Source organism: Nyctereutes procyonoides, unplaced genomic scaffold, assembly GCF_905146905.1.
Source record: "Nyctereutes procyonoides isolate TBG_1078 unplaced genomic scaffold, NYPRO_anot_genome, whole genome shotgun sequence".
Classification (NCBI taxonomy): domain Eukaryota; kingdom Metazoa; phylum Chordata; class Mammalia; order Carnivora; family Canidae; genus Nyctereutes; species Nyctereutes procyonoides.
This window is the reverse complement of record NW_026575142.1, coordinates 55,562,415-55,589,657: the sequence shown is the minus strand read 5'-3', so window position 1 is coordinate 55,589,657 and position 27,243 is coordinate 55,562,415. Positions and strand designations below refer to the sequence as shown.

The 27,243-nt window shown below is 44.6% G+C and overlaps 1 protein-coding gene and 1 non-coding gene across 3 annotated transcripts in view; both read left to right on the top strand.

Annotated features, from left to right (window-relative positions):
* The window catches only part of MB21D2 (Mab-21 domain containing 2), a 107,979-nt gene that overhangs the window by 58,512 nt on the left and 22,224 nt on the right, over window positions 1–27,243 (top strand). The window lies entirely within an intron of this gene.
* Window positions 9,042–9,245, top strand: LOC129499017 (small nucleolar RNA SNORA73 family). The gene has a single exon (XR_008662281.1). It is a non-coding gene; the product is annotated as a small nucleolar RNA SNORA73 family (small nucleolar RNA).

The window sequence follows — 27,243 nt, the reverse complement described above, 5'->3', positions numbered from 1 at the left end:
CTTGGCCAGATGATTGCTATTTCTCTCATTCTAAATGGAACTGCATGGCCTTTTTGTTCAGGGTATTTCTGGTGTGTTTCCTATAGAAAGAGATTTGTGTGGGGTCCCAAATCTCTGAGTTCCATCAGAGGTAATAGTGTGGGCGGGCGGGAGGGGGATCCATGGTATGGACTTATATGTGTGCCCGTGAGCACATTGACCCAACCAAGTGGTTTGTGGCATGGCAGCGGGGGTGGGGGGAGGGGAAAAAAGGAGCAGTGTACCAGGATGAGATATAAAACAAAATGAAACAAAAGAAATGCCAAAACAGCCTATGTCATAGGATTATTATGAAAATTTACTGAAATAATATGTATCAAGTGCTCTAAGCCTGGCATCTAGTAAGTACTTAATAAATGCTATTCTTTATGTTTCTACTATTGCTTCTGTTACTCTTAGTATAGGTTTATCAGATGTGCATGGGAGAAAGACTTCTGAATTACAAAGATATGTTGTATTTATAATATAACTGATAGAATTAGGTGATGGCTATGATTACGGTATAATCCAGACAGTTGAAGGTTGGGTATCCAGTGAGATCTGCATCGTGATTTGGCCAAAGGCATTATTTTAGACAGTAAAATGAATGTGGACTCTTTAGTGCTACTTGTTCAAAGTCTGGTGGAGAGGACAAAGTGAGTGGGCAGTGTGAAATTTGAACCTCCTTCCTGAGGCCTTGGGGGGATGGCAGAGATGATCAGGCTGGCAGGGTAGAGAAACAGTTGGGATGTGAATTATGGGCCAACGAGGACAAGACTTTCCTCACCTTTGTGACCTTTCTGCCTTGTGGTGGCCATTTATGACTGGAGTGTATTTGAGGACACCCCTCAAATCAAGGGGTGGAGAGGAAATGTGCTCTAAATGGCAGTTGCCATCCTAGACACAAGATGGTCTTCACTACGAAGATCACCAATGAGTGTCTTGGTCCTGTGACGAGAGAGCCTTTTTGGAGGCCAGGACAACTTGCCCGAGTTAGGGATGGCACATTATTCTTCCTGCAACTCCTAACTGATGGAAGTGGTTGGAGTTTCTTTTTCCCTGGCTCTGAAATACAAAAGGAGAAAACCTTACTCAGTAAATTATGTCATTTGAAGAATGTGTGCCGGTCTCCCTGTAATCCTCTCACATTCTTTAGGCTTCTCCATCGCTTACTCTGCTGCAACGTTTGAGCTTCCCAAGGAAATGGAACAATGAATACATGTGTTTCTTTTAATTTTGAATCCGATTGACTTAGCAGCCAAGTCTGTAGTGAGTAGAGGATCACGCTTGTTTAAGAGGCTGTTAATCACCAATTGTAAAAGTTCCAAGTGGGAACTGATGGGCCAGAGCTTTTAGTCTTGTTGCCATTCCTTTGGAGGAAATAAGGGGAGAGGCTGCCAGCCTCCTGGTTGAGAGATGGGAGGTTCAGAAGTAGACTAGAGATCAAAGGGAGGCTTTTTGCTTATTCAGGTTTCTCTTTTTCAGGCAAAATGTGTGTGAATGGTGTCCTTGTGAAAGAACAGGCTGGACTCAGGTCATGGGAGTTGATGCTGGGAAGGGGTCATATTGAGAAGGGTGTCAAAGCATCTCCTCTCCCTCTGGAGTTCCCAACCTGTTGGAATTTCGGAGCACTGTCAGAGGGGTGTCTTAAGCCCTCTCAGTAGGTTTTGTTGGCTCCATTTGCCAGAGGATAGAAACAACAGGGGAGATCTGCTTGTAAACAGAAGTGGGTGGTGCCATTTTGTTTATCTCTCTCACCTGTGTTTTTGGATTGCATTTGCAGCTTTGACATCACAGTAGCTATGTGGTATCATCTGCTAATTTACCCGTGAGTCAGTCTGTGAAAGGGAAGGAAAAGAAAGGGGAAGGTGAGGAGGACTGCAGGGAGAATAGTTGTTGAAACTCATTGTCTCCTAAGAGGTTGCAAGTAAAATAAAAATAAATTTGAACGTTGATGGACATTGGGCCTCCAGGCCACATCACCACAGAGGCAGGGACAAGGTAAATGAGGGGGCTTGGCTGCATGGTGTGTCTCCTCGGGCTGGCTGCATGGGGAGGGACCCATTCAGATGGTTTGATGTGGGTTTCTGTCCAAGGGGAGCTGAACTAGAAGGAAGTGGATTGAGCAGACACCAAACTCTGGACCAGAAGAACATATTTCATAATCAGCAGATGAAGTGAACATGGTATGAAAGGAGCCAGGAGCACAGGAGCTCTGGCCCAAGTCTGGCAGTTTGGACTCCATATGCGCATGGGGAGGGGAGCAAGTGCCAGGAGGCTCCTTGTCTGATACACTTGGAGGGAGGCCATCCACGGTTGCCTACGAGCCTGGGCTGGGGACCATGTAGGCACCCCTCCCTCTCTGGTAGTCTTCTTGACAGGTGGACAAGGAAGGTGGTACCAATGGGGAAACCAAAGCTCAGGAAACCAAAGTAACCTGCAGTTTATGGAGCTGGTAAGCAGCAGATCCGGGGTGGGACTACAGGTGTTCCGTTCCAGTGTTCGGAGCACTTTCTTTCCTCACCAGCTCTAGTTTATATGTACATGCTGCACACATTTTCTTTGACAGATTTCAACGTTACCCAAGCAGAGAGATGTTTATAGTTCTGTGAATTTAACAAAATCCAATTTTCATGAGCAAATGTCCCTACCTCGATTGTTTTTGAATCGAAAAGGACGCATCTCTGTGGTGCCAACACCGGGTGGCATTGCGGCGCTGGCCCCCAATCAGCTGTGATGATGGTCCTGTTTCATCACAGCCAGCCAGGTCACAGAGGCACGGGTTACTCAAGCAGGGTTCTTAGCACCTTTCCCTCAGGGGAAGACTGATCAGCGTTCTTCCCCTGACATGCTGGAGACAGGAAGGAGCTTGCTTTCAGGATATGTCTTTTATGGTTCCACCAAAAGGACTAACTTGATGGCAGACAATCCTCTGGGCAAGCTGCAGATGTGGCTGGTTGAGCCACCTTTTGGCCAGGGCTGAATCACGTTACTCCCTTATTAAAAGCATTCATGTTTCCCCCCTTTGTCTATGAGGTAAGGTTCAAACTTCTTTTCGAGTTCCAAGCCTCTTCGATGGGGCTGGAGCCTCCCTTTGCTCCTGGTCTCCCAGGACTCTCCATCTCAGCCACCACAGAACCAGCCTTCCAGGCTTGGTGGATGGCCTTTGCCACTGCCTTGTTGTCAGGACGCCAACTGCCCTTTGAATGTCACCTGCTCCACTATATCTGCATCCCCTTCCCCCTCAATGGTCAGCCGGGGGTTAGTCTGCTGTGACATTTTCTGCCTCTACTGGACAGGACCTCGCAGACTGCTGGGTGTGTAGTAGGTGCTCAGCGTTTGTTGACTCGAATTTGGGCTCAGGTTTTGTTTCTGCTGAGATCAGTAAATCTCAGAGCCTAGTGCATTCACTGGAGACTCTTTGGAAGGATCTTCCTCTGTCTTCTTCCTCCTTTCCACCATGAAATCGAGTGAAACAGGAGTGTGGGGCTGGGAGTTAGAGAAACCAGGATACTAGTTCTGATCTTCTCTCCAGCCTCAGTTTCTCTAGCTATGAGATGAGTGTGAGCTCAACCACCCTCCGTGCATGCTAAGCCAGGTGGGCACTAGCCTTGTGCATCCACACCCTTGTGGAAAGGATGTGCCCTTTTCACCCCAGTGGCCTCCTTGTCTCTGGTCCCATACGGTTCTGTCTGCTGTTGAGTGGGGCCCCTTTCTCCGTTTCACAAGAATGGCCCTAACTGCACCCAACATGAGCAGCAGCTTCAAAGCCTCCAATTAATCAGATAGCATCCACTCCCCTGAGATCCCAGAGATCCCACAATCTAAATGTTCTTTGAATCTCCACCGGCATCTTGATGATTTTTCTCCTGTTACATAGGATGACCGGACAAGATTGATGATACCAATATCGTTTCTCAGTGCTTTCCTCCTTAGACCTGCCACTGTTGTGAAAGATTGTTTTTGAATTTCCTGTGTATCACTCCCACAGTGGGTCCTCTTTTATTAGTATTTGACTTTATTTTATTAAAGATAACAGTGTAATTGGGAGTCGGTTCTTCAGGTTGAGGTGATTTAAGAGAAAACAAATCTTACCCATTTACGCTAATTCTGTGTCTATGATGTCTACGATATTTATGGCATTAATTTTGCAGGCAATGTATTGTGTGCCAGAATAGCAAGTTCTATACATGAATGGTGGTGCTTTGACTGAAGTATGTGTCCCGTGGTAGCTCTGTCTTCAGGCGTGGAGCTAGCCATGCACGCAGATTAAATGACCGAGTGAGTATTGAGAAGCGTCAGGTCCCAGCAGGCGGCCAGGGGAGGCCAGCATGGACAGGCTAGACCAGTGTTAGCGATGCACCTCTCGTTCATCTCTTCTGTCCATTCCTACTTTGGCCACACTCTGGTTCTGCTCTTTGGTTGCTCCCCTGGGTCATTACAGAAGGCTCTATTTGGTTTCCTGGTTGTACACAGCTAATCCATCCTGTACGTGCCCACCAGTCCTACCTCCTGCCTAGTCATCCCCATGCTCAGAGATCCTCACTTGCTCCCCGTTGCCTGAGTGAAAAGATGACCCTCGGCCTGGCGTCCCAGCCCCTCTTGACGGTACCTGCTGAACCCTCTGATACTTCTCTGCCCCTCTGTCTGGTTCCCTTGCATCTGCAGCATGTTGCCACTCCCCCACCTCTCGCATACTCATCCTCCCTTGAACCCCCAGCCTTTAGGGATCTCTTCCTCTTCCAAACCTTGCAACTTTCTCTGTGGCCTCATGTACATGTTATGTGTTGCCGTGTAACAGATTACTCCACAATTTAGAGCAACAAACGTATATTGTTTCTCATAATTTCTGAAGGTCAAGAGGCCAGAAGTGGCTGAGGCGGTAGGTGGTTGTGGCTCAGGATTTCTCAGGAGATTGTCATCAGGCTGTTGCTCAGAACCGCAGCCATCTGAGGTGTTGGCTGGGGGTAGAGGATCCACTTCCAGGCTCACTCAAGAAGAGGGTCTTGGCGAGAGACCTCAGTCCTTCTCCACTTGGTCCTCACCACAGGACTGCTCAATGACATGGCAGCTGGCTTATCCAAAGTGCGCGGTCAGAGACACTAAGATGGAAGCTGTAATGCCTTTTGTAACCTAATCTTGGAAGTAAAAACCGGCACATCTGTTGGGTACACTGGCCAACCTTGGTACATCATGGAAGATGACCACTCGAAAATGTGACTAACAGAAGGTGAGGTCATTGGGAGCCACCTTGGAGGTTGGCTACCACACCTGCCTTGCCTTGTTGCCTGTTTATAGTGTTTTTCTCCCGCTAGCCTGGGGACTGTTAGAGACCGGAGAGTGGCCTCATTCATTCACTGCTATTGCTCAGATTCTTCAACGTGCTTTTTCATGGAGGTGCTTATTTTGTTTTTACAGTAGCCTGTTGGGCTTTTAAAAAGCTAATTAATTAAAATGGAAGCTGGAAACCAAGGCCCAGAGTGTCTTGACTTAATCTAAGTCAATCAGGTACTATATGATAGTTTGTGAATTCACTCCTGGATCTTTCTGATCTAAAACTTAGGTTTTTTGCATTTTACAAATGATTTGCTGATTTTGACTTCTGTAAAATATTGGCTACAACCTGCTTCTTATCTATCAGCTTTGGTGATAATTAAGAGGAACAGCGTGGTGGCACCCAACGATGCAGGGAAGTGTTTGTATGAAGCAATTCCAGGATAGGAAGTATTTCTAAGAAGTTGTCCTAATCAACTGAAACCTCATCTCCTGGGCTTTCATTTATTCAGCAACTGTTTAATCAAAGCCCCTGATTTATCTGACTGTTCTACTGAGTAGGGCAGATTAAGAGGCCCATGTGAGTGCCATGTTTCAACAGGTTTTTCATTCTCGGTCCTCCGGGGGAGGTCTCGCCTGGCTCCGTCCATGACAAGACACTGGCTACCACAAAACCTTGCTCATCTGTTTCAAACATAATGAGAACAGACTCTGGGGTTCCTAGGTTTGGTGGGATGAAGCCATAATCTAAATTGGGATATCTCCTGATAAATTGTCCTAGATACTGTGCCTCAGGTCACAGGGAGGTTGGTGTGATCATGGGGTTGGGGGGAGGGAAGAAAAGAGAAATAAAAAGGGGAAAAAGGAAAAGGAAAGTCCTCACTGTACCCTCGAACACAAAGTTATGGTGGTTGAATTAAAGGAGCTTTGATTTTCTTTTTCATTTTGAACAAAACTCTGGCCCCCAGAGTTGACTTTCAAAGTGGGGAATGAGTACAAGTGTTCCTAATTTTAGTCACTCTTCCTTTATTCTCTGCAGAAAGGGGAACACAGCAGGTGGCCTTCTAAAACTTGAACGCCTCGAGTTTTGTGTTCCCTCTCATGATCATCTTTTATGTCCGTGGGGGGGGGGGGCATTTAGACTTATTCCAGTAGTAATTCTCCTTTGGATTTTTGACTTCTGGGCAAAAGATACTTTTTCTTCTTTTAAAGTTCTTGATTTAGGTCTGTCCTCCCCCCCTTAGGCCTGGGAAAGTTTTCAGTGTTGTTTTTCAGGCACTTTTCTATACCTCTGCATAGGCATGCTTTTCATTTTTTTTTTTCCCTGTCACAGCCATGGGGTGGTTTAAATATTACATGTCTCACCACACTGAATTTTCCCAAAATTGGATTTTCTTGGATCTCTTTAAAGAGTCCAAAAATACTGGGGAGGAAGAGAGGGGTAAGAAAAGGATTTGTAAAAGAATTGAGAATGAGCTTTCTCAGATACTTTCTTTCTTTTTTTTTTTTTTTCTCAGATACTTTCATACTCCTGGGTGGTTATAAGTTGTTTTCTGCATAGATTGACATCTTCTTGAGCTGAATACTCGGAGTCAAATTCTTTTCTCTGGAGCTGTGAGGCAGTTCCCATTCTGACGACAGTAGAATTCTGTCTCAGGACTTTGTTTTCAGGTTTGCATGTCTCTCTCTATATATGCAAATCATACTTAAATATTTATGTGGAGACATGGCCTCAAGCACAAAATATTTCCAGAAACGTCTATATACATTTGCAGTTCCTTCTCACTCTCACCTCCACTATCAGTGGGCATTTAAACATGCAGGGGAGCAGTTATAAGTCCTTGAGAGAAGTTACCTGGTCAGGGAGCTTTGGTCAGTTCAGGTACATTTTAGGGGGCCCAGCCAGACACAGTTCCTGGGCATGCCACAGGTAAGACATGCCCAGCAGAAAGAAAACACAGTTTGGAGCAGGAAGATGAGCATCCCTTTTGATAGGATTTCCTTAGCACTGAAGGGGCTGCTTTGCCCCTAGAAGGCAAGAACACAAACCCAGAGGGTATATGTAAAAGGAGTTAAGAGGACCCAGTATATTGGCCTCAGTACGTTCTGATGTGAATGCCCTCACTTACAGCAAACACGCCAGCAGTCATAATTATTAGTGTGTACAGCACTTAGCTGTTTGTCTAGCACTGTCATGGGTTTTACCTTCCTCGGCTTCACAGAATCCCTGCCTGCGACTCTGCTCCCTCACCACTATGAAGTAAGTCCTGCTCAGTGGCTACATGATGTACATAGCTCAAGCTGGGAAAGTAGAATTTCAAACCCAAGCCTTTTCGACTCCTCATTTAGCACACTTACCTGCCTCTCTGTCCCTAACCTAACTGCGCATTCACTAGCTTGACTTCATAAGAGAAGAATAATATACTTTTGGTTCTATTACTACTTCTTTCTTCCACCCCTGCTCCCATATTTCATGAGGTCAAGACCACAGATGCTTTTATATTTCTAGTTTCTATTCCATTCTCAGAATATGACAGACATTGACAGACATTGGAAATCATGGTAGTTTAAAATATGCCCAAAAATCTTTGACAGTCCCTTCAAAAGATGGAGCCTATTCTCCTGGAATGTGGGTTGGACTTAGTGACCCATTTCTAACAAGTAGAAAGAAGTGAAAATGGCAACGAGTATCTTTAGAGATTAGATCATAAAAGGCACGGGAGCTTCCTCCTTGCTCTCTCTCTACTGGATCGCTCACTCTGAGGGAAGGTAGCTGCATGTTATGAGGACACTTAGGATGTCCTATCCCTATGTAGAGGCCTACTGAAAGATAAGAAACACTTGTTTTAAGTTCTGGGTGTTCTATTACATAATAGTGCAGGAACTAATATAGAATTGGATGAAGCTCACCTAAAGAGTTCTAGGCTCATGATGATTCTGGTCGTTAATGTTAGTGACTCAGGGATTCGAACTGTGATCTGTAGACACTGGCTATTTCTCTGTTTTCTTTCAACTCTGAAAAAGTGTGCAACAGTTCCGAGGTTTTCCCAAAATACATAATCACCTGGGGATCATTTAAAAACCCACAATCCAGTTCAATGAAATAGAGCATCCTGAGGATAGCATTTTGGAATTTATATTTTAAAAAACGGAGATGACTCAGATGCAGACAGCCTTCGCTTGTCCAAGGAGTATTGTTTGGGAACCACTGGACTGGAATGCTTTTCCCTTATTTCAGTTCTGATCATCAAGAGTTTGCTATTGATAATTGCGTTCAGTTCTCTTGCTGGGTCTCATCCTAAAGTCTTCTGTAGTAGGGGAGCATGCCTTGGAATGAAGAACAACCATTGTCAGATCTGCAGGGAAATTCCCGACTCAAGCCCCATCTTGTGTTTGGCCTGGAGCCCGTGTCAGACCAGGTTTGGGAGACTGCCTAGGCACTGCACGGGACCAAGAGCAGAGAACAGAGACAGGTTCCAGTGTAAATGTAGAGTCTAATACCTGGTATTAGTCTCAAAATCAGGCATGTTTATGTCAGAGTGTCTCCCCGTGTATACAGATTGCAGAAGGCCCCTTTGGGAAAGGAAGGAGCATAGAAGAGAATTGGTAGCTATGGTGAGTGCTGTCTGGGGGAAACGTTTGGGCCTTCTGAAATGAAGGAAGAAGTCCCAGTCCCATACTCTGGTCACTAGATACTGGCAGAGTTGTGGCACAAACAGGGCATATTCTAAAGGCGTGTTTTTATTTCTTCAATGAAAGGTTATAGTCCTAATAGAAAATCAGTTCTTCATCCAACGTGGGTACTCCTGGGTCCAGGTCTCTGCTCTGTGATGGACAAGCCTTTGCCACAACAGTGGAGTTGAAGCTGGGCCTGGAGTCCACACCTGCATATTCCTCTAGCTTCTTGGAGTCTTGTGGACAATGGCTGAGGAGAAATAATGCAGAGGACATCTAGTAAATGAAAATGTAAATTTTTGGTAAAAACCTAAATATGACTCCGATCCTCAAAAAAACAAACAAAAGAAACAAAGTTAGTTCTTCAAACATTATTACTGTGCACTGGGTGTAGTTTCTGTGACGTATACCATTTGGATGTCTATGCCAAATGCAGTGTTTATTGTCTGATTTGGAATTTTTTAAAGGGAGAAAGTCTGGGTGGTCAAGTATACCCATTTCCCCTGTGAGCTCTGATCTAAAATCTCTCCTGGCACCAAGTAAGTAAGTGTGTAGCCCTGGAAAAGTTACTTTCCTGCTGTAGAGCTCAAGTCTTTTCATTGGAGAAGGGAGAGATGTGGACCGATGATCCACAGTCTCATCTAAACAGGTGAATCAGTTCAGCATCGTGTTCCTTGTCGAGGGCGGCTCTGATGAAACCTCACAGACTGGGTGGCCTAAACAACAGATTTCTTTTCTCACATTACTGGAGGCTGGAAATCCAAGATCAAGGTGTCAGCAGGTTTAATTTCTCCTGAGACCTTTCTCCCTGTCTTGCAAATGGCTTTCTTCTCACTGTATCCTCACATGGCCTTTTTTGTCTGTGTACGTGGGTTCCCCTTGTCTCTGTGCGTGTCCCGTTTCCTCCTCTTATGGGGACACTTGTCGGATCTGATGAGTGCCCACACTGGTGGCCTGATTTTAACTTAGTTTCTTTAAAGTCCCATCTTTAAATACAGTCACATTCGGAGATCTTGGGGGATTAGAGCTTCAAAATAATGAATTGGGGGGAATACAGCCCATAACAAGCATCTGGATTACCTTCACAATTATTAGAGACCCACTGTGAAGCACTGGCCGGGCATAGATGCAGGGCATCCTCGGGTATCTACGGTAAAGGTAGGAGAGACTGATAAACCCCCTGAAGACATCTGGTCTTTTCCTGCCTTTCCAGAAACAAGTTCTGACATTATCTCTGTGTGTCAGAAGAGTCAAAGTTAAGGTCACTGAATGCTGGTAATAAAGGAGACCTTCGAGTAATGGTTCTGTTTAACATTAGAAGAAGTAGAAGGCCAGAGGGGGATGGCACTAGGTTTATAATCAGGTCTCTTGATTTGTGATCCCATTACATCTGCTCAAAGACAAATCAGAGCATATAACCATAGTTTCTGACTTCGGTGCTGCCTCCAGTACCTCTGAGACACCCCAACTTAGGTGCTGTGACATTTTCCCAAGCTCCAAGGAGGGGAGGTATAAAGTACTTCACTGGGATGTGCTAAGAACATTTCCCAAAATAGTGACATTCTGTAATCAAAAGCTTTTTGTCCAGGAGAGGGCTTTTTTCAACACTTTCTTCTTGGTCTCCCAAGCCGGGCAGATCTCTCACCATGAGACAGAGGATCAAGGGTAGTAAATCTGTAAATTGGCAGATTTTTGTTATATTGAAACAGGTGAAGAACAGCGAGAAACAATAATAGAAGTGATCCACTGAATTTTCTACTTTAATTCTGGGGTTAGGACTGGGAGCGATGATGTCTAATACTTCTAGAAACCAACAGACTGTTGAAATATTTTAAGTAATTACATCAAATTGTCATTAATTCTTTCTGGAGTCTGTAAGTGGCTTGAAAATCAGAGATGTGACCTAGCACTTTCCCTGGGTTAAGTGGAATACAATTTGCAAATATTGTTACATACTTCCAAGAATTTTTTTTTAAAAGATCGTGGGTAAATCAAATAAGAATAATCCTATCAAAAAAAAGAATAATCCTATCAATTATCTGTACCTGTGATAGGAAACAATTGCTTACCTAAATCAATAGATATTTCCATTTGTCCCATGAAAGAAGTTGTGTGAGCGTCACATTGGTATTCCACGTTTGTCTTACTCCCGTGATAAAATAATATATCCTTGTTCACCTCCTGAGAGAGAGGCTGCCAGCTTTTCCCAGAGTCTGAAACAAGGACATCTGTGTTGAAGCATTGGCCACCTATTATTTATAAAGTGAGTCATCTGAATGCAAAAATAGAGATATCTTTTAATACTGTACAAGAATGATTTGCCACTTTTATTGTATGCCTGCTGTTCATGAGACACAATATTTGCACCACAGACCCACTCCGTGTTTTCAGAGGGTTCCAGAATGATTCCTTCATTCAGCAAATATTTAGCGAGGCTTCCTGTGCTGGCCACGAGCCGCAGAGCAGCGAACCACAGCAACAAAGACGTGCTCCTGCTCTCAGGGAGTTTTTATTTTACTGAGAAAGGCCTTTGTAAGATGATTTCGCTTTTGAAAGTAAAACTGCAAGTCAGGCTAAAGTTCCCAAAAGAAAGGAACGTGATTCTAGGAAGCTACAGGAGCAGGTAACCAAGGAGCCTGGCCCCAGGCTGGAAGGCTTCCCTGGGAACCTTGTTCTGGGGTGAGAAAAGAAAGGGAAGGGGGAAGGCAGGATGAAAAACTCAGGTTGCAAAGGAGAGGATTTTTGTGTGTCTTCTTTATTTTCTCTGGTGTGACTTTGGGGAAAAAAAAATCACTTCACCTCTTTGGGCCTCACATCCTTATTTGCATGAATCACAGAATCTGAGGGACCTCAGAGTCCCTGAACTAGATTCTTTCATTTACACAAATTGCCCAAGCAGCTACTGTCCCGGGTAATCTGGTCCTGACTGAATTTAACTGGGATCATTCACCCCTAGCAGCTGGATCCAGCAGCAGAGACAAACTGATGAGGCAGCCAGTTGTGGTGTTGTGGTGTGCGTGTCCGGGGAAGACAGGTGACAGTGGATTAGCCCTGATGCGAGGGGAATGGCAGCCTGAAGGACTTCACGGCCTAAGAGACCTTTCACCAGAAAGCAGGGTGAAGTCAGCATGGTATGAAACAATCCATGGAGGTTGGAAATATTCACTGGGACCATAATGAGTGTCCTTACTCTGTACTCTGAAGTATTGATAGCATAGGCATGTCCTTTTGGGATTCTGCGTGCACCCCAGTTTCCAAGGTGATTATGAAAATCCTTGCCCCTAATCTCCTTGCTGTGTGAGGGTGGGGAAGCGTGGAAACGGTTCCTGTGCTCTGGCTTGGTTTCCCATCTGTCAGAAAGTGCCCTTTACACAGCAGGGTTCTAGCGACTTAATTATTGTTTGTAGGATATTTAGAAGTTCAGGTCAAGGATGAATTTCTGTTGCAGAACTGAAGGCACACGAGTAAGATGTTTAAAAATGAAGTGATGGGATGTCTGGGTGGCTCAGCGGTTGAGCGTCTGCCTTTGGCTCAGGTCGTGATCTCGGGGACCTGGGATCAAGTCCCACATCGGGCTCCCTGCGAGGAGCCTGCTTCTCCCTCTGCCTGTGTCTCTGCCACTCTCTTTGTGTCTCTCGTGAATAAATATAATCTTTAAGAAAAATAAAAAATAAAAATAATAAAAATGAAGTGCAAGGTTTTGTTTTAGGGTTTTTGGGGATTTGGTTTCATTTTGTTCTTATAGGGAAGGATCTTGATGGCTTTTCTGTGCTTCATAGTTGGGTCAGATTGCCAGGATATTTTGTTATCCACCAGAGAAAGACAAGGAGAGCTTTTTTAGAGAGGCTCTAAAATTATTTTCTGTTTATTCTCTTAAGTATTTGGCTTGAATAGGAAGTAGAGTCTCCTTGCCAAGATACGGTTAGCGTTCCTGCGGTGTTTTAAAAGCTGGCCAAGGGATTGGCATGAGAGGAGAAAGCCCACGCAACGTGAAGTGTTGCTAGAAACTGGGTTGTGGTCGCTTAGTCTAAATGTGATGAGAAACAGAACAAAACGAAATTAACAGGATTGATTTTAAAATTTGTTCCCTTTCTTACCTTCCGAAAGGACTCGAAGGCCTTGAAGGGGAAAAAGTCTGAGTGTAACATAACCATTAAAATACAGAACAAAGCCGAAACATCATGAGAAGTTTTGTATAGCAGCAGCTGGTTTTTTGTTTGCCTTTTTTTTTTTCTCTAATCAAGGTATATAACTATTGTTAGTATTGTTATTGTTTGGGGGCATGAATTTTAGGTGAAAGATTCCTGGCAGTCTAAGCAAAAAAGGGAAAAATGGTTGCCTAGCAACTTGCATTGACTGATTAAAAAAGAAAGCAGATCAGTCTGTCAAGGGATCTATTCTTTAATATATTGATTATGCCAATTTATATACTGTAAACATTGAAACATAGAATTTTCCATAACTTCCATAAATTTCCCAGTCAATGTAAACTCTCCTTGGTGAGATAGTTTTTTGTTTTTGTTTTTTTTACATTGACTGTCCGTAAACTCTTATACTGGGTTGAGGCATTTCTTACATGGGGACATAGCTAAGGCAGTCCAGGTTCGCAGTTTTCTGTTATGATCTGATACAAGGAAAAATATCAGTAAGTGGATGGATATTACCTTGTTTCGATCAGTGTTTTAAAGCCTGTGTGTTCACAAGAATGGCTTGGGGCCCTTGTTAAAACATAGATCCAATGCCTGCTCCAGATTTGCTGAATCAAAGTCTCCAGGAAGGGGCCTCGGTGTATATTTAACAAATGCACCAGGTGATTTCTTATGCTGCAGCAAGTTTAGGGAGCACTGCCACAAATGGTTTTCCTTGACTGTTTTTCCCTCTCAGTTTGGGCTTTGTAACAGTCATTTTGAGCATAAATTGTGATAGGAGCCTGAGGCAAGAGAGGGGACGAAGCCCAGCAGAGCCAGTTTAATTAGCTGGTCTGGAGCCATAATGTCATTCCCCTTCCTCAAGTCCTGGTGCTTCAGGATGCTGCCCATCAGTTCCCCCCAGGGGCCTTCTCATCTGTAATGCCATTGATCCTTGTAACATCTTCCGTGTGGTGGGTGCAGAACAAGTATAACACCGTATTTCATCCATTTTCAGATGCAATTTTCCCACAGTTTTACATCTCTAAAATGAGTACGCATTTTAGAATTCTGGTGGCACTTTTTTTTTGGTCTTAGTGATCTATAAAATAATAGTGCATCTTTATAGTCAAAGGTCTTAAAGATCTGATAAACCGTAGTTGCTCCTTTTACAGATGAGGCATCTGAGACATCAAGAAGGCGATGTGACCATGGAGCTCCGCCACCGGTTGGGGGAGCCCAGCCTCAGACCCAGCTCTCTGTCCTTGCAGTAGTTGTTAATAGCCAAGTAACCAGTTACCCCAAGACTTAGTGTCTTAAAACAGCATTTGAAAATTTTCTTCTCTCCTAAGTTTTCTTGGGACCAGGCATTCAGGATGGGCCTAGCTGGGGCCTCTTGTGAAGTTGCAGGTATAGCATTGGTTGATCATTCATCTGTGAGCTCGACTGGGGCCGGAAGTTCTATATAGGCTGGCTCACTCACGTGGTTGGCCAGTTGCTGCTGACATTGTGTGGATTCCTCAGTTCATCTCCAGGTGGGCCTCTCCACTAGCTCTTCCTAGTATCTACAACATAGGGACCAGCTTCTCCCAGAGTAAGTGCTCCAAGGGACCGAGGTTTGGAAAATGTTAAGTGCCTTTTATGACCTCACTTCAAACGTTTCATACTGTCACTGCTTACATAATCAGTTTGCCACCCAGACCTGACTCTGTTCAAGGGAACTGCGCAAGGGCATGGATATCAGAAAGTTGAGGCTCATTGGGGGCTGGCTGTTTCCTTCACACCACACTGCTTTTCCAATATTGTGCTTTCCTGATCAGCTTGGCCCTCTCATAGTCTTAGGTCAGGTTCTTGAATTGAATGAATGAAAACTCTTGGGGATTTATGTCCCATTCTGGCACTCGTGAAATTTTAATGTGCCTACAAATTTTCTGGGCCTCCCGTTAAAACACAGACTCTGATCCAGAAGGTCTTTATAAAGGCAGCCTGAGATCCTGCGTTCTGACCAGCTCCCATATAATGCCCTGCTTCTGGCTTTCTTCCTTTCTTTTTGTCTGAGGTACAGATGGTCTGGGGAGGAGGAACCAGGGGAACCAGCCTGTTTCACTAAGTTAGTTGAGGGGAGGAGAGGTATGAAGCCGCTGGGAGCCCCCTGCATTATTAGGTAGGCAGCTCACTGCAGCTGTGAGCCTCTTCACGGTGAAGGTCAGGTTTCAGACAGCAACAGCTGGGTGCTCAAAATGGCGAGGTAATTAGCTTGTGGGAGGTGGGGGGTGGGGGCTGGAGCATAAACAGTACTTAAAACAGAACGTGTCAATGCATTATTCAGAGCTCAGATGCCCATCGGTTGTTCCTCCTGTCCTTTCCCGCCTCCCCTCTCCCTCTTATGCACACACATTGGCACTTGGGTAAACTCTATATCCACAGTATTATTTCCCTGAATAACCTGAAAATCAGAGCTGAAATCCTATAAGTGCTCACACTTTAAGCTGCTTTGCTATGATCTAGAATGTGGGGCCTTGGCACTCTGCCTTTCTTCTTGCCCATGGCAAACCTTCTGCCCCGTGTCTTTCTACACATCGGTTAAGAGGAGCGTGTTAGACTAAGTTCGGCAAGGGAGGGGTTCATCTCTCTCTGTGTCATCCCACACGCACATGCATGTGTTATAAATGGGTAGAAGAGTGAAGAAACCAGCCTCACATGTACAGGAGGGACCTTGAAACTTGTGATGAACACGGACCTCTGTCTTCACGTGTCTAGTGGTCCCAGGGGACCAAGTTTATCACCTACCGCTTCCTTCTCAGCCGTGCCAGTCTCTAACTGTAGAAGCTGAAAATTCTGTTTACTGAGTGCCTACTGTGTGCCAAGCATGTACACCATCCATCTTCCAAAACCTGAGAGGAATGTACGTATCACCCTCAGTTTGCAGAAGAGGAAACCAAGCCTGTCATGTGAGATTTCCTTACACCCCTGGTAGGTGGCAGTGTTGGAGGCTGTCTCCAAATTATGGTGGTTTCAGCCTGAAACCGCTACTTGGTGCCCACCATCGCAGAATCAGATGTCCAGAGAAGACAACAGACAGTCAGCGCTGGAAGGGATCTCAACATTGAGTTCGTGTACTTCTTACTCTGGTACTGAGGGGGTTGCTGAGATACAGTTCATGGGAAGAAGAGTCCACACATTCATGAAACATGGATGGAAATCACAGTCATTATCTGAGTCTGCCCATTAAATACCAACCAGCCCGTTCTTGGCTGGTGGGAATGCCACATGGTATAGCCACGTTGGGGAACAGTGTGATACTTTGTAAGAAAGTCAGACACATCCACTGAACAAATGGCACAGCCATCACACTCCTGCTCCTGAGTTTCTGTGTGAGAGAAATGGAGTGTGTCCACATAAAGGCCCATACACAAATGTTTGCGACAGTTTTACTCTTATTAGCAAAAAACTAGAAACAAGCCAAGTGGGGGTCAGCTATTGAGTGGATAAACAAAGTGTCATATCGATACAATGGATGGCAATAAGGCGCAAGCTATTGATTTGATGAATTCAATCATATGGATGAATCTTAAAAGTCTCACACTAAGTGAGAAGAGCCAGCGTGAAAGGCTACATGCTTTGTCATTTCTGTGCTAATCAGGAAATGGCAAAACCATAGGGACAGAGATTAGGTCAGAAAGGCCTGGGGCCTGGGAAGAAGATTGACTGCAAAAGGGGCCTGAGGAAATTCTGGGGGGGGGGGGGGGGGGGATGGAAATCTTCTGTGTCTTAGTTGTGGCTATAGTTATAAATCTGTAAGCCTTTGTCAAACTCATCATGCTGTATCAAGTAGATGACTTTTATTGTCTATACGTTATACCTCAGTAAACATGATTTTACGAAAATATATCAGCCAGTCCCAACCCACCATTTTCCAGGTGGGAAAACATGATCCAGATGAAGAAATGACTTGCTATAGCAGATGAGAGTTGGGAATACAGGTTTCTCGGCCCCAGTCCTGAGGTAGCAGCGAGCTGGAACCTTGGCCTATCTTAGGCCTCAGCATGTTCTAGGGAGGCCAGGAGGGCTCATCCCCAGCTCTTGCTGCCACACTGTGATTTTTAAAAAGTCACCATCTACTGTGCTGCTTATCGGGCTGTAGACCTGCAGGTTGGCTACAGGGCTCCTCGTTAGAAAAAAAAAAAAAAAAAAAGTAAATTCACATATAGCCAGAATCCAAGAATATAAAACTCCCAGCAGTAAACCTCTATGTAAATATTCCATTCCACCTTTTTTGGGAAAAGGGGGAAACCGGCAAAACATGATACTGATTTGGAATCATGCCTTGTAGGACATCACCACCAGTCAGTCCAAAAGAACAAAAAAATCCTAGAGATGCACACCCACATCTTGTTGCAGAAAGCAGGTACGATTTGGAGTGAAGCCAAACCCAGTTTTAGTTACTAAATCTTTTCCTTCCTGACTTCATGTCCTTGGGTAGCCACTTAACTTCTCTGTCTGCAAGACAGTGACCATAATTCCCACCTCACAGTGCTTTTATGACGTGTAAATCAGAGATTGGGAAATAGAATTCCTAGCCTGAGTGTGATAGATTTCTCTAGTACATTCATCACTGGGCCATGTGCTTTACATACATTACAGCCACGATCCCCGTTGTGGAGATGATCAGCTGACGGTAGATCATCTGCCAGCAATTATACCTCCTGGCCAGAACCACCGGGCTGTGTGTAGATCTCAGTAAATGATGGCGGATCTGAATTGAGCCCTGTTTATAAAGTAATTGAGCAGGGAAATTGGGGAGAAGTGAAATTCTGCTTTTAGTTTGACAGAAAGCATTATTATTATTATTATTATTATTATTATTATTATTATTATTAGTTATTTGCTTTTTAAGAAAGAGTAGGAAAACAATCGAGGCCTAAATGAATGCGCGCCAAACTCCCAGTTGAAGAGAAGTTGTCTTCCCTGGTCTCATCCTCACTTAGCGTCCTCTCAGTGTCCAGGAACCCAGGAGACCTTGTGCTATTTAGGGCCCAGCTAAACCCAGAGAGCCAGGGAGACTTTCCCTCTACCGCTCAGCAGGGTGACCTCTGCAGACCTTCTCTGGACGCTCACTCAACCCTGCCTGCCTTCTGGGCTGTAAGAGGCTGACTTAAGAGTAACTGAACAGGGTTAATTTTATCAAATTTGTTTTTCTCCTTTCAGAGCTGGAATAATATACCAAGTGCGTTTTCTATATTCATTTAAAAATCTTAGTCTGGGGATCCCTGGGTGGCTCAGCGGTTTGGCACCTGCCTTTGGCCCAGGGCGCGATCCTGGAGTCCCGGGATCTAGTCCCGCATCAGGCTCCCTGTGTGGAGCCTGCTTCTCTCTCTGCCTGTGTCTCTGCCTCTGTGTGTGTGTGTCTCTCATGAATAAATAAATAAAATCTTAAAAAAAATAAAAATCTTAGTCTGTCACACAGCCAGTATCAGCCTAGATTTACAGAACACCAACTAGTTTTAAAAACCCAAGACAAGGGATCCCTGGGTGGCGCAGCGGTTTGGCGCCTGCCTTTGGCCCGGGGCGCGATCCTGGAGACCCAGGACCGAATCCCACGTCGGGTTCCCGGTGCATGGAGCCTGCTTCTCCCTCTGCCTATGTCTCTGCCTCCCTCTCTCTCTCTCTCTCTCTCTCTCTCTCATAAATAAATAAATAAATAAATAAATAAATAAATAAATAAATATATTTATTTATTAAAAAAAAAACCCAAGACAACTAGCAAAATACCAACTATCAAACTTAACAAAGACCAGTGAGTTGGATGTTTGAATTCCTCCTTTAAGTGCTGCTTGTGCCTGGACTCAATTTTCCTTTTCTAACTGTTGCCTTCCAGCGTGACGTGGCCAGTTAGCCCTAGTGCATCCTCTCGAGAGTGGTGTTCTGTTGAAAGGTGTACTGTTTTCGTGTCATGGGATATTACACACAAAGGGCAGAATTTGAGCTGAAAGTAAGCATACTGGATTCCAGTATATGGACAGTATGATCAATATTAAGTCTGTACGTGGGGTGAGAAACACAGGGTATTTTTAGGTACCGTTGGTTTCTCTACTACCCAGGGCAGAATTGTCTTCCTAAATGGTTAGGAGCCCAAGGACCGGAGGAACTATCGTCAAAGCTGGTGGTCAAAGTGGGAGACTATAAAGACAGGATCCCAACACCAGCCCAGAGCTGTTTGCACTAGCCCACACCACATTCCCTTTGTGTTGGTTATTTAATAAATTCATTTCACAACCCGTAGAGCACAGTAGGAAACAATGCAATTACTGAACCATAGGAACACAGCTGCCAACATCTTGTTGATTCAGAATTGTCCAAACACTTCCATGTGGGGGCGGGATTGATGCAATTTGCTGGTTCAACAGTTGACATTGATAAATTGGAGTTTCATTTCCTCAGCCTTCTGTTGGAGGTGCTAATGAGCACTGAAAGGCTGGAGAAACACAGGAGGGAGACAAGGGAAAATCTTGCCTGATCTACATACTAAGTAATTGAGCCTGCGTGATGCGGACTTGACACTGCTAGGTACGAGGTGGACTCACTGAAGGCACTAATGAAGGCCAAATAAAATTAGCGCCGTGAACATTTTTTTAATTATTTAGGTTCCACTTGCAGATTGTGTGGGCTGGCATCCTCATTTATTGGAGAGGATGTTTGCTTTTCCTAATACTCTTTTGCATGTTTCCTGAAATATTCTTTTAGATTTCAGGGGGCACTATGCCAAGATTCCTTGGCTTCTGGAAAATGAGGGGGTTGGACCAGATGATCTCTGAGGTCCCTTCCACGCTCCATTTTTTTTACTTCCTTGGCAAGAGAATTTGCCCGAAATGAATTGCATTCCCCTGCACACACATTTATCCAGGTCTCTGTTTTCCCATTCATTTTCTTTTTCATTCAGGAAGCATTTGGTATGCTTACTGTGTGCCAGTTACTGTGCTAGGAACTAGTAATAAAGTGGGAGGTAGGCCAGGGCACCACTAAGCCCCTTCTCTCATGAGCTTGTATTGTAACAAGGAGACAGTAAGTAAATAGAGCAGGTCAGGGACCTGCTGGGGGTGCACACAGCAGTATCTAAGCACACAGGAGTGTTCCTAAGCCAGACATCTTGGCGGAAAGCTATTTGGAGCATGTAGTATCTTAAGTTACCCCTTGAAACAAGAAGGTGAAGTTTGGGAGGAAGAACTGTTTAGATGGACTTTCTCCTGTGTCCCTCCCAGTACTTTTTTTGAGCATCTTTTTTGTATTTTGCTTCTAGAAGGGGATCATGAGAATGTCATAAAACACTGGCATGGCTTGATATGGGAATACAAAGTAGGGAGAAAAAGGAATGATTTTTGGAGAAGGGATGGCAAGGGTTAACAAAGTGCTAATGTTTTTAAGAGATTAAAAATTTTAAATGACAGTCTTAAAAACATTTTGTAATTTCTTCCTTACGTGTAGTCTATGTACGACAATTAAATTTGGTCACATTTTTACAAACATCAGCTATTTTAATCAGATTGTTAGAGCTGAAAATCCTTTGGAAGTTGTCTCTTCTCATTTTATACACAAGGCAATTAATGTCCAGTTAAGTTAATGGGTCTTTTAGCAGAAGTAGCTTTAGAAGTCACCCCACATAGCCAAACCACCTTCTTTTTTTCAAAGGTTAACTCAAGATATTACCTCTCCTAGGAAGCTTTCTCCCACACTCTCTCCCACTTTGCTAACAAACTCCAATTGTAAACTTTCCCTCATAATTTTTGCCAAGTTATAATTGAAGCTTATTACACTTCCTGACATTCTTTAGGAATTTATTTTTTCTTCTTTAATCCAACAAATGTTCATTGAACTTCTACAGCAGGGGCCTTAGGTACTAGGGAACATTGTACTTGTGTGGAGCAAGTTGATGTGGTTTTGTAGGATGAAATCTGAAGTTCTTCCTTTGAGATTTAAGTCCCTCAGTGATCTGACCCTATTCTTACTGTCCAGGGTTCTCTTGATGAAGCTGGGTGTACTGCCAACACAAGACATTGCGACTTGTACTCCAGTTCCCACAGAAACAAATTCCTACAGAACATATATCAGCATAGAGAGGAGATACAGTGATTTTTTTTCTTTTTGGCACCCAAGATCAATAGATTGTCTGTGGGACACCCTTCTAGTAGAAATATTTCTGTTACTATTTCCATGATTTTTATATTTTCTCATCCCTTTACTCTGTTAATTTATTCAAAACCAGAAATCAATTTGAATAAAATGGATTGGGCTGAGTCCTGGACTTTCGAAATTAGCCTTTGACATATATAAATTTGTATTATCTTGAAGTCCACGCCAGGCATGAATAATCTTCTTTCTTCTTTTGAGCTCTTAGTCAGAAGAGAAGATTTATCTTGGAGAAAAGCATTTCGTTGAGCTGTGAGTAGATGCATTCAGGCATCTCCAGCTGCAAGTCATTTTAGAGATTATCAGACATTTATTTACTCAATGTTTTTAAAGCAATCTGGATCCATTTTTTTTTTTTGGTATGGCATTAATTAATATTAAAGCTGTTCTAAGCAGAATTTCATTGCAGGTAATCTTGATTTTCTTTATTTTCAATGTGCTCGGTTCAGGCCACCTATAAATAAACCAGAGCTCAGAATATTCAGTGTGAAAATAATATGCATAAAAATGCAGATTTCACTTTGAACAACTACTATACTAGCTCATAAAATGTGTCAAAAATCTATCATATTATCATATTCTATTTAGTAGAAACTATAGAAGTCGAATGTCAGCTGATCATTGGCATTAGTAGTAGTTAGGCTGTCCTGTACAGGATTTATATTTGTACGCTTGTAGCCCATTTCACCCCTCTGTGTGGTAGTACCTGACTCTTAAACCAGGGTATCAGAGCACTGGTTGAAGAATTTGGAAACCTTGATCTACCCATGTCTCTGGCTTTCACTAGCTTCGTGAGTTTCCTCTGCAGCCGTGCCTCTTTGGCATTCGGTTCTCATGAATGTCAAATGAAGTGGTTAGACTAGAAGATCTAGGTACCAATGCACTTTTGAGGTGGGGTGAATACAAGCGATGGAATGTTTCTTTCCATTTTGCATGCAGAGAAGGAAAAGAAGTCATGAAGGATAACGAGGAGTCACCAGCTCAGTGGGATTGGCCAGGCTCCTTCAGATGGCTCAGTGCTCTTCATCTCTTTGGACCTCGTGCTGCCCTCACAGCCACCCTGGTAACACCTACTCACCTACCAGGGATTGTACTTTGTTGTTTACAAAGCTTGGTCATTTGCATTTGCTTTTAACGTTTGTTAGGATAACTCTAGATGGGTCTTTAAAAGTGTGAGAGTAATAAAGTTCATTGGCAAAATCGCATTTTAATAGTCCACCATGCAATCAAAATTGGGGTCCTGTATACCGTTTCTATTCAGTCTTATTTGGGGAAGAAACCAATAATTAAAGTGAAGCAGTGGAAGCCACTCTCCGACCTATCACGGGCTCTTCTTTTCAACTACATTTAAAAATAGCTTCCTATTAAGAATGAAGAACTTAAGCAGATTCCCCACTCCTTATTTTCCTTTGGATTAATATTGTTGAGCTTGTTTAGGGCGTGTGTAATTAGCATCTCCTGGCTTGCTGCTAATGATGTCTCTTGGTAGCCTCACATTTAGCAATATGACAAGTATGTATTTATTTGTTTAGAATCTAATTACATATTTCAGGTGAACACATCCCAAGTCGTGCCTCAGTTCACAAGTGCCATGTTAACTCCATTTGCAGCTGAGCTGTAATGCTAGTCTGACTGGCTTGTGTTTGGAGAGTGGGAGTTGGAGCCACAGAGAGAGAGGGAGAGAAGGGAGCAGTTTTGAAATCAACAGGTGTCATCTCCCCGGCACCACCTGTTGCAGCCTCTGGGTCTCTAACTTCTGTCCAGGGCACCTTCCATGTCTCACCATGGCCCTTTGTCAATCTACAAATCACTCGGTCCCCTCTGAACCAGAACTCCCAGTCCTGCAGGCAGGTGTTCTCAACTGCAGTGAGAAGGTTGTGCTCTGATTGAACACGTGCGTGCTAGGGAGTAAATGGTGATTCAAGCCTTAACTCCCAAGGAGCAATTTTCCATTTTCTTGTGACATTGACCTTAATTGGTAGAATTTCTGGTAAGAGGAGAGGGAAAAAAAAGGAATTTTGGCCTGAAAGTCTGTCTCCAGGTTCAGTTTTCCGTGTCTCCCCTTAGCTTTCCTGGCTTTCTGGACCCCCTGGTGTGAAAGCTTTGGTTACTCAGTCCTCTCCCTGGGCAGTAGCAGAGATGTGTTGTGAGGACAAGCTAGAGGAATGGGGAAGGCACATGTGGATAGTCATTACCACTTACCGTGATGACGTCTGTGAGTTAATTTTGTCTTTTAAGCCATGTACCTGTGTTCAAAGATCAGATCTACAGACTGTGTAACTCTGGGCAATTATTTAAAGTCAGAGCATCCATTTCTTCTCACTACTCAGGGGCATCACAAAGATTAATACGGAAACAACCTTTGGCCTGAAGTAGATGCTCTGGAAATGGGTTATGTTATTAGGAGGCCAGGGGTGGTTACACAGTGGCATTAGCAATATCTGGAAGGCAGCCTCATTGGAGAAATTTCACATAAGTGATATGCATGTTGTTACTTGAAGGGTGCCTGCTGTCAGAGACTCTTCTAATTGTTTTAAATAGATTTCTGGGAACGGAAAACAGGTGGTGAAGCTGCATGCCAGGCAGGTAGCCCAGGGCTGGCACTCCCAGGAGGGGGGCCTGTGGGGCCGAGCAGAGCAGCCCAGGGCAGAGTGCCAGAGGGGGGCTCACCCCCAGCCCGAGCAGCTCCCCTGGGACCACACACTTTGATCGGCAGGCCTGCCTCATCTGCTGAAGCGACAGTCAGTCCTGGAAGGAGAAAGTGACAGATCGTTTGCTGCCCAGAGACGGCTTGAAAGTCCTGGGCCTGCTCTTTTCTCTCCGAGTGCTCTGAAGAAACTCCCTCACCCATCTTTTCCCTGCAACACAGCGACTCACCTCTAGACTGTGAAGGGACTTTGGGAAGGTCTGAAATTACCTTTTGGGTTGCTGGGAATTGTTACTGCAGGTTTATTAAAGATGTATTCTCTTCCATTCTGCTTAAGTTATATCAGCACTTAGAGTGTCTTTGTTGCCTTTTTGTTTCCATGCGTTCCTTAGTAGTCCTGAATTTTCAAGAAATCCCTGGTCTGGAGGGTCTGTATTTGCCCCGAGGGCGGGGTGTGTGCTTTACACCTGCTCCCTCTGCCTTGCTACAGATTCACTTTTCATACATCACTTGGGAACACGCACTGTGCTTCTGTCTGGACCCCTGAGAGTCAGAAAGAGCAGTAAAGATGGTCTAGTCTGAGCACCTCACTTGGTCGTGAGCACATGGTGCAGAGAGGAGAAGTGATGTCCAAGTAGAGTGCAGCACCTCTGGAGCATCAGGTGTCTGTCCTGCTTTGCACTTGGAGATCTTCTGGGATCCATGGCTTCTCTTCTCCCTGGAGCACTGGCTGCAGGGCTGGAGGGTCTGCTCTGCTTGCTGCCTGCACGTCTGCAAGCACCTGACCAGCCTAGCAGGGTCTGCAAAGGCGTAGAAATAGTCAAATGAGCGAGTAAAGTTGGCAAAAAGTGAAGTCTTTTTTAGACAGCTTTAGAATGATTAGAGCAGGGAATTGGGAGCCCCCCCTCCCCCCCAGCAGCGTTCTGTATAGAGTAGATCTTTTGTAAGCACTGATTTATTTTCCTGCTGAAGGCCAGCCCCAGGCAGAATTGGGGAATAGCCAGCTGGATATGATGCAGGGATTTTCAAACCTTCTTTGCCTCTCTTTTAAAGCTGCAGTGCTCTGAAACTTCAAATACAGGCAGCATAGGAAGCCCAGTGTGTAAACAGGTAAACTGGTGGTCGAAGTGGGGGTGAGAGGCCCCTGGCGTGCTTTTGGGGTGTATGGGGCTTCCCCACCCCCCTCACCCACTCCAACCTCCTGTCCTTCTGGACTCCCGGGTAGGCCTGGCCCCATGCTCACTTTGGAAGCCACCATTGCAGCAAACAGCCAGTGAGTGTTTGCAACTCAGGCAGCCCCACTGTTGGTCACTGTTGGCAAATCCTTTAACTACTGAGCCCGATATTTCTTTTCTTGTAAATTGAGTGTAACGCATCAGATGGAAAGATTTTTTTTCATGTAAATATGGAGATAACAATCTACCTGGTTCATACCAGAGGCTCTGTAAATGTTGATTCCCGTCTCTCTTTTTACCTCTTTTTGCCTTCCCCTTGTCTATGCTGCTTTCCCTTAGATGTGCCCTCCCTCCTCCGAAACCCAGAGGCCTCTGGCACTTGTACTTGCTAGACACGCTCAGCTCTCCAGGAAAACTGAGTCACTTATATTCTAGTGGCAGCTCAGGGCAGCTCTCTTGTCCCCAGGAGCTTTTCCTTTGGCACTTCTGTATTCTAGCAGGACCGCTCCATCCCTGCCTCTCTGATTTTTAGTTAGTTGAGAGCTGGCCAAATAATTGACAGGCAGGGGAATGGTATAGAGGGACTTGGTAATCCTTCCTTTCTTACAAACAGCAGTCTGCCTTCTACTCCTGATTGAGTACTAGTCTAGACACTTATGTAACAATGCAGTTACAGAATAAGGAAGATTCCTTAAAATCCTTGCATGCTGCAAAATTGCGTTCTAAAAGTGACAGGGCTTGTGTGCAGATCACTCAAAACCTATTTGACTTTGTAACCGGGGTATTAACAAAAGCACTAGCAATACTGAAAAATAAATAGCACTCCAAGGTAGGACTTTATCTTGAAAAAAAAAAAAAGGTTGAAGGTGGCTCGACGAAGAGCCACTTTTTCTCCTTTTTAGAAAAAGGAGAGAGTTGTTGAATTTTGGAGACAAAGGTAAAATGCACTAAAATCAGGGAAAATAATAATCAAAAGACAAGGATTACCATGACAGCTCACATTCCAGTGTGAGTGAAGAGGAATGTGAACATCATTCTCTCCGCGGGATACTACATTCTGCTGTGTTGGAGCATGTTTTGTTTAGTGGCTGTTCCTTTTGTACAAAATATTAACATTCTTGGGAAATTGCATATGAACTGAACGCTACTTTCATTGTGCTGACATAATGCCAGTCCTGTACAAGCTAGTTCATGTTACAGTGACACATTCTTGTAAACAAACCGACTGTTCTAGGTCTCAGTAGTCTAAACCCTAGGCAGTGAACTCAGAGACAGAGATGATGAGTAAGACTCCTCTCTGTCCTCCAGGACCTAATGATCTTGTGTGGGACACGGAAATGAACTCAAATAGCTGTAATACCAGGCACACCATAAATCACATGAAATTTCCTCTCAGATGAGTCAAAAGGCTGAGAGAGAGCAAAGAAAGAATATGTCTGATGGTGGGGAGTGAGGAGGCAAAAGCCTGTAGAAGGAGTAGGACTGGCAGGGTTTCACCAGGCAGAAAGAAGAGAATGAGCAAAGGCTTGGGAGCCAGAAAGCACATATTTGGGGGACTGGTATGGCTTGGGGGAGGCTGGAGCCACTGAGGAACATAAGGGAACAGTAGGACGAGGTTGAAATAGAGGTTGGCCTCTGAATATAGGAGGCCTTGACAGGGATGGGGGCACCATCAGAGAATTTTGAGCGAGTGAATGATGTGCTTAGAGCTGTCCCATAAGAAACTCCTTTTGGCAGGTCCTGCTGGGTGATGGTGCTGGGGAGTAGGACCCAATTAGAGGTATTGCAGTCGTCCCTGTGAGAGAGGTGAGGGCCCGAGCTCCACAGTGACAGTGACACACCGTGGCAGTGGGATGTATGGGGAGGGCGTGACATGAGACATTTTAGAGCAGAATCTCAAGCATTTATCAACCTGAGTGGATGGTATAGGGCTCTGGTGGTACCTGTCCCATAGCGATGCTTACTGTGTTGTAACGATAGCTAACAGGGAGCTTGATTCTGGAATGTTGGAGAGCCCATGCTGAGGGCTGACAGGGGCTAGGGCACACCTGAGTTCTGTGACTGGTTAACACTGAAGTGTTGGCCAAGCTTGTGCCTCTCAGGCCCCTGCTGGGTGATCCATGCATGCCCGCAGTTCTGGGAG